At 39.0% G+C, this 8,748-nt stretch overlaps 1 non-coding gene across 1 annotated transcript; it reads right to left on the bottom strand.

Moving 5' to 3' along the window:
* Window positions 1–8,005: 8,005 nt before the first annotated feature.
* Window positions 8,006–8,121, bottom strand: LOC115785304 (U5 spliceosomal RNA). Its single transcript, XR_004020341.1, has one exon. It is a non-coding gene; the product is annotated as a U5 spliceosomal RNA (small nuclear RNA).
* Between the last annotated feature and the right edge of the window lie 627 nt (window positions 8,122–8,748).

Genomic DNA, 8,748 nt, shown 5'->3' with positions numbered 1-8,748 from the left:
ACACACACACACACACACACACACACACAATCTGTTGAGTGATGTGTTGATGTAAAGTCAGCAGTTTCATAGAGTTTTACCGTCCCACAGTGCTGGGGACTATTTTACACACACATGCAATAAACCTCTTCCCTTAATTACCTCAAGCCTGTAAACCCCCCATACACCTGCATTACACTCACACATACTGCACACATACGTATACACACAGACACACACATACTGTGTTTTCCTTTACTGCTGTGCACTAAAGGGTATGTAATCTTTACTTACAGCTCAGTAGTTATTGACAGCCGAGGTATCACACCTTTTCAGCTCTCCTGTAACAAGAGGCCAGAGGGTTCAGCAATAGGTCATCTGGAAAACCCAGTGTCGTCAACCACCTGTTTCTTGGGTGTGTATATGAGTGTCTGCGCATTTTCGTGTGTTTGCTTACATGAAAGAGGGAGCGGGAGAACAGAGCGAATACATGAGTGATTGATTTTATTTGACACTGTGTAAGAAACATAAATAAAATGACTGCAGGCGGGGAGGCCTGTCACCAAGAGCAGGGATAGCTGTCAGAACTATTAACAGCTCCCAACTCTGTTGACTTCAGCGTCGCTCTTTAAAGCCCTTAAATCCCAACTCACAATCCAGAAGTTTTAAGCTTCAATTTACAGCCACGTCTCCCAGTCGTGTCATGGTGGTAATTTGATGAAAAACCAGTGATGGATGGGGCTGCTAAGTGGCATACCTGCACCAAACACAAATCAAGTTTCTGCTGCATTTACTAGCAATAGGTGGATAGAGGCTTTTTTCATCTGCATACTAGAGGTGCAATGAAAACCATCATCATTCCAATCCAGGTTTAAATGCACTGAAATAAACAGTGGCATAAAAAAAAAAAAAATCTCGGATATGGTCCCTAAAAGATCATCATGGTTATCCATGTCCCAGGGAATGGTGGGTTTACTTTTGCATAACCACATATACTCACCCAACACTTTATTACGTATCCTGCTGGGTAGATCTATCCCAGCATCCCTAGTATAATTTTTCAGTAGCTTTATTCTCACCTTCTACATTGCTAGGTACACCTGCTCAGATGCTCATTAACACAAATCTCTAATCAGCCAATCACATGACAGCAACTAAATGGAAGAAAACGGATGGATGCTGAAGCAGAGAAAGGTGATTTAAATTACTTTGAATGTGGCATAGTTGTTATGGCCAGATGGGCTGATCACAAACTGCTGATCTACTGGGATTTTCCCACCCAACAGAGAATGGTGCGAAAAAGAGAAAATATCCAGTGAGCTGCAGTTCTCTGCACAAAAATGCCTTGTTATTGTCAGAGGTCAGAGAAGAATGGCCAGACTGTTTAAAGCTGACAGGAAGGCAACAGTAACTCAAATAACCACTTGCTTCAATCAAAGTATGCAGAAGAGCATCTCTGCACAGCCTTGAAGCTGATGGGCTACAGCCACAGAAGACCACACTGGGTGCTTAGCTGGTGTCAGCTAAGAACAAGAAACCGAGGCTATAAGGTTAAAAATCGGACAAACGAAAACCGGAAAAATATTCTTATTTTAAATTCAATGAATCTCAATTTTTCCCACAAAATTCAGATGATAGTGTCAGAATTTGGCATGAATATCATGAACCCATCCTGCCTCATACAGTATCAGTGGTTCAGGATGCTGCTGGTGGTGGAGTAATGGTGTGGTGGATGTTTTCTTGGTGCACATGGGGCCCTAAGTACCAACTAAGCATCATTTAAACACCACAGCTCGCCTGAGTATTGTTACTGACCATGTCAATCCTTTTTATGAGCACAGTCCATCAAGCTTCTGATGTGCAGTCGACAAATCTGCAGCAACTGTGTGATGTCATCATGTCAATGTGGACCAAAATCACTGAGGAATGTTTTCAGCACCTTGTTGAATCTGTGCCATGAAAAATTTAAGGCAGTTCTGAGAGCAAAAAAGGGGGTCCAACGTGATACAAGCAAAGTGTACTTAATAAAGTAGTTTGTGAGTGTACTGTATGTTCTTATGTTAGAAATGTAGTGGTGGAATGAAGTACCTCATTGATATCTATATTATGTTATTGCAGCTGCCCTTAACCTGAGAAGTGCACCTTAATGGTGTGTAAAATAGTTGCCACAGGGGTCTGCATTACCAGGAAAGATACAAAAGCTGAATCAGCGTGATTTTAACGGGGGGAGCAATAAACAAACAAGACTGCTCTGATGCTGACAATGCAATCAATATTCAGATTAGCAAGGAAGCAAAATGGCATGTGGAGTAGAAAAAGATGGGTTTTTGATGAGGACTAAACAAAAACAAGTCATCACTTAGTAAATATTCATTTGTGTCAACTGAAAAAAAAAGGTTCATTTTAACATCTCAAATGTGAAATGTTTTAAAAGAGCTATGCTCATGTCATTTTAATAAATCTCCTTATTGTTACTAGTTAATGAAAAAAAACAGGGAAGGGTCGTGTTGTCTAAAAAAAGAGCAGTACAGTTATATAACACTGGTGTCACAGCTGATACCAAGTTTTTATGTGGACCAAGTTGCTGACACAAAGGCAGAAAGGCAGATAAAAATACAGAACTTTTGCTTCAAACTCACATGGGGCAACGGCAAGTTATCCATCAGTCTAAAAGATGATAATGACAAAAATCCAAAAACTGCAACATCAAGAAGCATCAAACAACAGGAGAGGGTGCTCAGGAAACATTAGGAGATGACTCGACAAACTGACAGAAAGACGAAAGAGAAGCGCACAAAAGACACACCAGGGAGAAGGATAATAAGACACAGGTGAAGTCAGTCAAGACAGGAAAAGGAACAAAGAAGGGAAGTAGAAACACAAGAGGACACATGAGGGAATTATATTTAAAACAAAAGAGGAAGTAACTAAAAGAGGGTCCAAGAATAAGCTTATACGGTAAGACAAGGATTAGGAGGAGAGAAAGCCTTTAAAAAGGGGGAAAGCACATAAAAAAAAAAAATAAGGATTACAACAAAATGAATGGGATTATTGAGATGCAGTGAACTAAATGTATAAATTAGCAAAACTCAAGCACCAAAGTTTTACCACATTGAGTAAATGCACACAGGGCCTTCCCATCACATGGTCACGATTAAAGATAACCGTGTAAAATAGTCCAGTTGTCCTGGCTATTAGATTCTGGAATAATGTGTTATAGTTCCCTCTATGTTGAAAGGTGCATAACAGACATGGAAAGTCTCCAGATAAAGGTGCAATTCTGATGCCATGCAAATCCTTGAAAAAAGATTTTTTTCAGCAACCCTGTAAATGGAGAAAACTCAGACTGTCTCACACTGCTGCAAATCCTCGCGACCCAAAGCCAAGCTGCTGTTTAAGATGAAATTCCCTTTATCCCAGGAAGATTAACGACATAAACTCCTTCCCCTCTCTTCTAGATGTTTTACTCACAAGATTGCTAAAACAGGTTTCTGCCTTTTTAGATTCAAATTGTATTTTTTTTTAATGGTTTTTAACAAGTCTTCATCTTCAGTGGTTATTCCTCCTTAAGTGATCCTTACTTGTCAAAGCACTAGAGGAAGTTTATTCCAAGTTTATATCCTGTACACGTGACCTCTTAATGTTCGAAAAGTTTCATTCAAAAAAAATTTTCAAATTCAACACAGCAGGGAGTCTAAAAGTGTGACATAACATTAGGAGGAATTTGGATCCTGGCTGTTGTGCTTTCTTTGGTTTTGTTAGACCGCTGTGCTGTGTTACACACAGTTCTTCCTTCTCATTTGAATTGACCAGAAAACTGGGTGGATGGGAATGGGACAAGTTTAAACTAGTTTCAGTCTTGCTTCAGTGGCAGAACTTTCTCTGTTTTAATGTGGAATATTATTTCTATATAAAATGTGTGTCTGCAAAGTTTAGACCTGTTCCTTTACTGTACGAGGACATGTTGGTGTGGATTGAGGGTAAACAGGGGTAACACAAGCCAGGCTTTGTTTCCCAGTAATTATAGTGCACACATGATACTGGCAATAAGAAATCAGTTTGTAGAATGGGCCTGTAAAAATAATAAATAATAAAAAAAAAACAAAGTAACAATTTAAAATTTGCCGATCAAGTGTGTGTTATCACCTTTAATGCACCACCGTGTGTTTCCAGTGATAAACGATGCAGAACGTCATGAATGTTGAAAACAATGACAAAAGCATTCTTGGGTGAGACATGCCGCCTCCTGGCTTGGAAACTGAGACCCAGCTCTTATCACCACACAGTGCTTCGGTCTATTTGACGCAGAAGTTGACTTCGAGGTCCACGGTGACCTAAAGAAAAAACTGCATTTGCACTGACACTAACCTTGGATTTGGCCCTGAACTAAACATCTTAATAGTGTGACTAAATCAGGTATTAGTTAAATTTAGGCCTTTTGTCAAGATTTCTTTCATTCAGTGGTGCACAAAATTCCCATTCATGCATTTGTCTCCATCCATCTTGATAATGGTAACTCATTATTCAATAGGCTGGCCTCTAAATGCATCAAAGAACTGGAACTAGGGTATAATTACCCTATTCTTGCTTCACTATACTGTTTACCAATGGTCTTCAGATTTTATTTTTTACTTTACTTTTTTTTTTAGTTGAAATCACTGAGAGGTCTTGTTCCATCTTTCATTATGGGCTTTCTGATGAAGCTTCACTGAACAGCAGATGAATTAACTGAATGTCCAGATGCATCTCTCCGGTCCTGTCTTCACTGGATTTTGCCTATTTCTTATGAACCTGACTTTCAGATAGGTATCTGCTTTAGGTAGCCTTCTTCAGGCCCATCACTTCTTCTTTTGTCCTTCACATGTCCAGTTTCCTTAATTGTTTTTGTGTTAACTTGTCATTTTTCATAGGTTCGACTAAAGAAATTCGAACAGACTGCATAACAAAGTGCCGAAAGACAATTAAATTTTTTCTTTGCTAAATTGTCTGTTATGTGTAGACACAACAGTGGTTCATGCCTTGAGTTAGGCACCTTCATGCTTGAATGATTCATAGGTCAGTGTTAAGTGACTTAACAAACAAAAACATTCCTCTGATCGGGTACAAGGACTGGACTGATAATGAGTGAAAAAGCAGTCAATGTGCAAAAAAAATGTCAGAAAACCTATTGCTGAAGACCACTCAAAAAGTACAAGAAAATGTTTTGCACAGTGCTGTATATTTTGTGGTATGGCTCTGTCCTGGGCCTGTTCTGTTCTGAGAGTGCTATCTCTGCCCTTCCATAAGCGTAAATGGAAAGATGAAGGGGAGAGCAGCGAGAGCAGAGCAGGCATCAATAACATAAAGATAAGACAAGAAATGACTAAGTGAGAACGAGCATGAAAGGAAGCGGTAGGACAGAGGTAGGTTGCAAAGCGACTTGCAAATGTGCAGCTCATGCAGGTGAACGACATCTACTTAAATGGGCACCCTTTAAGAGATTTGTTAATGTATGAGGGATATCAGCTTCTTAGCCATCAGCTGATCTTCCAAGATTGTGACTTCACTGATGAATAAACTGCCACTCATTAAGCGCATTCACTAAAGGACAGTCTATACATCCAAACAGCAGCCCTAAACAAAGGTGGGGCTTAGGAGGAAACTGAGTAATGTTACTTTGGTTGCCTTGATTCAGCAAATATAAACCTTCAGGTATCTTTTCAGGTCCAGTTTGAAATAAATGCATTAACACACATACTCTATGTATCTACTGGACATGTATAATGTTTCTTAACTCTATATAGTCCTCAGAAATGTAGCAATGTATGAAACCTTAAGAACACTGAAAGCAACTAAGTGCAATTATGAACCATTTACTCTTTTCGTAAAGGGTCGTCAAGGTAATTGGGAGACAATACTCACAGTCAAACAAATTATAATATATAAATATATATATTTGCTTGCATTAGATATAATATAACAAAGTTCAGGCAGCATTTTAAATACTGAGCACTACTCGTTCCGTGATGGGAACCTCAATGATTCACGTGAACAAAAGAAATAAAATTGAGGTAATTAGTCACAGACTGGATTGGGGACGTGTGTTTCCAGCACTGCTACACTTCTCTCTCTGCTGGAGAAGTACAATTGTGCTCCGTGTCTGAATCACATTTCACTTTATTTAACGGAGCACGTTTATGTGTCTGAGGCAATTATGCTAACAGTTTGGTGCCAGGCAGAAAGAACACGAGCAATAAATTAAAACTGCAATGAATATATGGAAGCACATTTCTGCTGCTTTAAAGCCAACACGCACATACACATCATACTAACTCTCTCCCTATCTCACTGACTTTTGCACACAACCACACACCTGTCAAGGAGCAGTGTTTACCCACAGCGTGATCTGCCTGAAGGAGTCTTTTTCCTGGTAATTGGACCTGACCAATAGTTGCCCTGCAGTGCTGCCTCTGCCTCTGTAGCTGCCCAAGTTTCTGTTCCCCCAGTTTGGTTGCCGTCTCACACATCCTGTGATTAAATCTCATTTGATGTTGTACCGTTATTAAATTAAATTAATTTTTGTAAGTGTCTTGTTATCTTATTTGGGTTTGTCTGTTTATACTATACTCAGTCACCCACTACCACTCAATAGACTCCTCCTCCTGCTGACTGTAGGTTATTCCACAGCCCAAAGTCTTTCTCGACAGCCTTCCTGACACTCAACACCTGTTGGGCTCTTCTTCATCTATACCCTTTCTACCTTTCTTCCTCTTTCTCATCCCTATCCCTCTTCCCTTGATAATCAGCATGAGGTCAAGCACTGACATTTTAAATTTGTGCTCCTCTGGCCTGTTTTAACTTTGAACTTGTATCTAAAGATCATACAAATCCTGGAAACATAGTCATAAAACTGTATTTTTTTCAGGATTAAACATAACATTTTATCCTGTGAGATCAACTGGTTATGTTTTAGAAACTCTGAAAGATTTATCTTACTATTAAATAACTGTTCTTTTTTTTTTTTATTTGGATGAAAATATATTGTTGTGTAATAATACATTTTAAGATCTTAAGAACTAAACAAAGAATAAAATTGTGGACTGAATATAAAATGCTGTTTGGGGCCCTAAGTTGTGCTGAGCTGGCCTTCGCCGTTTAGAGTCAGTTTGACTGAGAAAACAGTGAACTGTGAATCACAACCTAAATCACACACTTTTTCTTCCTTTGTAACTCCAATGTTTTACAAAATAAAACCCATGTTTAATATATTAAAATACACAGTATATCAAATGTGGTATTCCAAAAATACCCAAAATGTCCAAACTGTATGCAGTCCAACCAACATCCTCCAGTGTTAAAGCAAATGGAATCAAAGCCGAAATAGTGGAAGCAGCAAAAACTGCCGTTCCTCTAGATGCCACAAGACGCTGGCTTCACATACATGCCCAAGTTAAAATGCCCCTTTTAGCTTTGAAAGTATGTTTACAGTCTGATCTAAGAAAAAAATGTTTTTGGCCTCTATGAATAGTTTCCCATCTAACAACTCTGAAAAAGGTGAATTATTTTTTATAACCTGGATAACTGAGTTAGAAGCACAAATTAACAGACAGGGAGCCTGACAGAGGCTAGGCCTGCTATAGGCCTCTTCCACTTTTTAGAGTCAGTAAGTTAGACCCATTCGTTGTATGTCTGTGTGCTGTTGGAGTCTTTTGGAACATCTGTAATGGATTATCTGACTAATATTATGGCTTGCTGTGTGGTACAGACCATCCCAGAAATCTGTGCTTTAGTTTTGGTGAGTGAAATTGTAATGTTTTGTTGGTCCATTATTTAATTAATGCACCCACACAATTTATGAGTGCTAATAAATTAGCACTAAACCATGCCATACATACAAAGTAAATGGTGCTGGCACTTACAGTATATAGCACTTTTTAATGCAATCTGACATGCAGACTAAAGGAGCCAGAGACTGAACCACTGACCTTCCAATAAGTAGACGACCCGCTCTAGCTCCTGAGCCAGAGCCTCCCCTAAAAAATATAGTGGTCCTCCAGAGCACCAGAGCCCACTGAAAGTAGGTGTAACTCATTAGCGTCACTCTCCATGGAAGTCTTTAGTAAAAGTGAAAGGCTTATACATTATGAAGAGAAACCAGAGTACGTAAAGAAATTTCTTCCTTGAAAAACCAATATAGCGACAACTAAAACCAGTAGGTGTTGTAATGGTGGCTTAAAACTGTCTTTGATCTAGCTGCATTTTGCAGAATACATATTTTCACCAATGCAGTGCTGGTGCCAGGGCCCAATCTGGAGCCCTTTGCAACCTGTTATTTCATTTTCAAGAAAATGTAGCCCAGCTTCTGTTAGTAACACTACAAATTATTTAATTCTCTGACCTCTGGACATATGAGCTGGTTCTCAAAAGACACCCAGGCAGAATTGACTCTGCACCAGCACAATCCCCAGTACTGTGTCAATGAAAAAGGCATATTTGCTGCTCATTTTTGGAATTACCAGGAGATTTTGTTTGTTTTTGACTTTCCTATCAAATACATTTCAATTATGTAGAAAAGAATTCACTGTGTATGAATAAACTGATGTCCTAGAGTGATTTTTAATGCCATCTGGATTGACGTCTGCTGTTTCAGAGTTAGTGAGTGACATGCCAATTGGATTACAAGGGCTACATAACCAGCAGCAGGATAGAGCAGCATTACTCTCTAGATTACATTAGATGATTAATGATCATCAGTGGAATAATATGTTGTTTCTGCAAACAAAATACAGT

Source organism: Archocentrus centrarchus, chromosome 8 (genome assembly GCF_007364275.1).
Source record: "Archocentrus centrarchus isolate MPI-CPG fArcCen1 chromosome 8, fArcCen1, whole genome shotgun sequence".
Taxonomy (NCBI): Eukaryota; Metazoa; Chordata; class Actinopteri; order Cichliformes; family Cichlidae; genus Archocentrus; species Archocentrus centrarchus.
The sequence above is the reverse complement of the archived record's forward strand: the minus strand, read 5'-3'. Positions and strand labels throughout refer to the sequence as shown.